Genomic DNA, 3,422 nt, shown 5'->3' with positions numbered 1-3,422 from the left:
TTTTTCCTTTCCCTTTGAAATGAAATATCTATTTCCATCCCTTTACTTTTAGTCTGTGTGCATTTTTCATTCTGAGGTGCTTCTCTTGTGTACAACATATGTATGGGTCTTCTTTTCTTTCATTATTTTTGTTTAATTTTTTAAAATCTTCACCCAAGGACTTTTATTTAAAAAAATTGCTATTAGAAAGGGAGGAAGGGAGATAGGAAAGGAGGGTGAGAAACATTGATGTGAGAGAGAAGCATTGATTGGTTGCCCCTCTATGTGCCCAGACTGGAAATCATACCCACCAGGATCAGGGATAGAACCCCCAACTCAAGTATGTGTCCAGATGGAGAATTGAACCCACAAACCTTTGGTTATGGGATAATGTTCTAACCAACTGAGCCACACTGGACAGGACTGAGTCTTATTTTCTTATCTCCACAATTACTTAAAATGTAAATAGATTAAATACTCTAGTCAAAAGACATATGGTGGCTGAATAGATAAGAAAACCAAACCTTTATATATCATGTCTACAAGAGACTCACTTCAGATTGAAAGATACACAGAAACTGAAAGTAAAGTGATATAAAAATTATTTCATGAAAATGGAAATAAACAAAAAAAGCTGTGGTAGCAATATTTATACCAGACAAATAAACTCTATTTTATTTTATTTTATTTTGCTTTCCTTGTGAAAGGGCCATGCTAACCTTCTCTCTATTGTTCCAATTTTAACATATGTGCTGCCAAAGCATGCATAACAATATAGACTTTAAAACAAAGGCTATATCAAGAGACAAAGGAAGACCAGCAATTCCCCTTCTGAGTATTTGTATTTATACAAAGAAATCTATTTCACAAAATCAAAAGATATTAGGTGGTAGGAAAAAATAGATTTACATTTGTTTATATGGAAAAAAGACATGCAGGTTATGATTATCATAAAACTTTATTAACTCAAAAGAATGTCACAATGGCACTTACAAGATTGTATGTAAGTGCACTGTGCCATTGTGACATTCTTTTGAGTTAATAAAGTTTTGTGATAATCATAACCTGCATGTTTTTTTCCTTACAAACTGTAAATCTATTTTTACCCACCCCTGTGTACATTCATATGTTCATTGAAGCATTATTTATAATAAACAAGTTATGAAAGCAACCTAAGTGTCTACCAACAGATGAATGGATAAAGAAGAAATAGCCATATATACAGTGGAATATGACTCAGCAATAAAAAAGAATGAAATCATGCCAACATGGATGGGCCTAGAGGGTATTGTGCTGAGTGGAATAAGACAGAGAAAGACAAATGCCATATAATTCCCTTGCATGTGGAATCTAAAAAATAAAATAAACAAACAAGCAGAACAGAAACAGACTCATAGAAAACATTTTGACAGTTGGCAGGTGAGAGGAGGTGAGGAGATGGGTGAAAAAGGTGAAGGGATTTATAAGTACAAACTGGTAGTTACAAAATAGTCATGAGGATGTAAAGTACAGCATAGAAAATATCGTCAATAATATTGTAATAATTATATAAGGTGTCAGATGGGTACTAGATTTGTTGGGGTGAGCACTGTATAAGTAATAGTAAATGTCTAACTATGGGGATGTACACCTGAAACTAATAGAATATCGTATGCTAACTATAATTTAAAAATTAAAAAATTAAAAAAAAGAAACACTAGAAGGGTGCACAAATGATACAGTTGCTTGTTGGGGACAGATAGGGTGTAAGAGTGGGTGGGGAACAAGGATAGGAGCCAGAATTAATATATGGTTGTTGCAGAGTTTTGATATTTGAACCATATGAATGCATTATTTATTTTAAAAAACTAATAAAAAGTCAAATATTTAAAAAGCAAAATTATGTAAAGGGGTCTTATCTATTCAAATGCTGGTAATTTTTAAAAATACTGGATAAAAGAAATGATATATATTTATTTATATAGCATGTATAAAATATGTATTTAATTGCACAGAAAGCATTGATCAGGATTGAAACCTGTCATATTGTATGTAAGAAATAAATTAACATGTTGGTAAAATATTTTTAATTAGAGGATTTATAAAGGTAAAATTATGTCATAGATGAAGTAAAAGCCAAAGCAAAAAATAATAAAATAAACAGGACAAAGTGAATCCTTTATATTGCTAGGGAAGACACCAGTCTTGAGTCTTATGAGCATCTAAAAGCCAGTCAATTAGTAAAAACAAACTTCATTGAGCACTCTACATGCCCAACATGTCACTATGTACCTTACATGCAGAAACTATGCCATAAAAGGAAAACAAGTGGAAATCCTGTTCAAAATTAAAGATTAAACTAATGTATAAGGAATGCAGATGTTATTACCCATGATATCTCCTTTAATATTCACAATGATTTGTTGAGGTTTGGATGAGTATGGGGGAATCTGAGTGTAAACTGCATTAACATACCCATTTCCACTCTTTGGTTCTCTAAATAATAGGGAAATAGACACTAAGATATCAAGTGAGACCCATGTATTAGTTTTATTGTTGGGCCAAGCTATTCTTGAAAAACAAGGTCTTGGCTATAGCTGGATGGAAGTAATAGTTGGGAAATGAGGACAAAGTCTCTTTTTGTTCTTCTTTAACCTAATGTTGGTGGTCCAGCTGCAGCAAGTGCTGGGTCTACAGAATAGACTCTGACTTTCCCAACCATCTGCAAGGGGAACAGTCATGTCTCACAAACTCTCATGGAAGTTCACAGCCAAAAAAGTAATCTCTTTCATGTGATAACCTTGTCTTGGTGTGCTTGTGTCTTGGCTGTAGAAAGTAGAGGTGGGCACTTCGCCTGAGCAATGCAGGTACTGGGGAAAAAGACAACATAAGGGAGCAGTCACTGTGAACACAGTAACTCTACACAAGGGTGAAATGTGACCCAATGGAAGTGAATTTTTCAACTATAAAACCAGATCTCTTGGTAATGAAAGCAAGTAGATAGAGAGCTATGTAGAAGACAATTCCTAAGCACTTCGGCAGAAGAAAAAATAAGGCTGAATTTCATTTCTCAGGAAACTAAGTTAGGAATCTGACACAAAGAAGAGAGATGTCACCTTAGAGAACTCTGCAAACTCAACACTATCATATCCACTTACCACAGAAGGAAAGAGAAAATGAGAACAATTATGTGACTTGCCCTAAGTAACATATCTAGTAAACTATGACACATACATGAGACAATTAGAAAGCAACTAAAATCTAAACCACTTGAGACTTTCTGGAAGTAAAGAGTTCAGAGAAGAAAAAATAGTGTGAGATGCATTTAAAAGTAAGAAAAAGTTAAACCAGCATTGAAGCCAAGTTGAAAAAAAAGGTGATATAAACTGTAAATTCAGCATGAATGGAAGGCATAGATATTGTGTCATCAATGAAAACATCAGTCAGAATCCTTCCAAGTAAGC

The 3,422-nt window shown here is 33.8% G+C and overlaps 1 non-coding gene across 1 annotated transcript; it reads right to left on the bottom strand.

The window, feature by feature from the left end:
* Positions 1 to 640: 640 nt before the first annotated feature.
* LOC129071879 (U6 spliceosomal RNA) lies at positions 641 to 743 on the bottom strand. The gene has a single exon (XR_008529304.1). It is a non-coding gene; the product is annotated as a U6 spliceosomal RNA (small nuclear RNA).
* Between the last annotated feature and the right edge of the window lie 2,679 nt (positions 744 to 3,422).

This window comes from Pteronotus mesoamericanus, unplaced genomic scaffold (genome assembly GCF_021234165.1).
Source record: "Pteronotus mesoamericanus isolate MK-2021 breed Mesoamerican mustached bat unplaced genomic scaffold, CSHL_Meso_final contig_27, whole genome shotgun sequence".
In the NCBI taxonomy this organism is placed as follows: Eukaryota; Metazoa; Chordata; class Mammalia; order Chiroptera; family Mormoopidae; genus Pteronotus; species Pteronotus mesoamericanus.
Note: the sequence above shows the minus strand (reverse complement) of the source record. Positions and strands in the feature narration are given on the sequence as shown.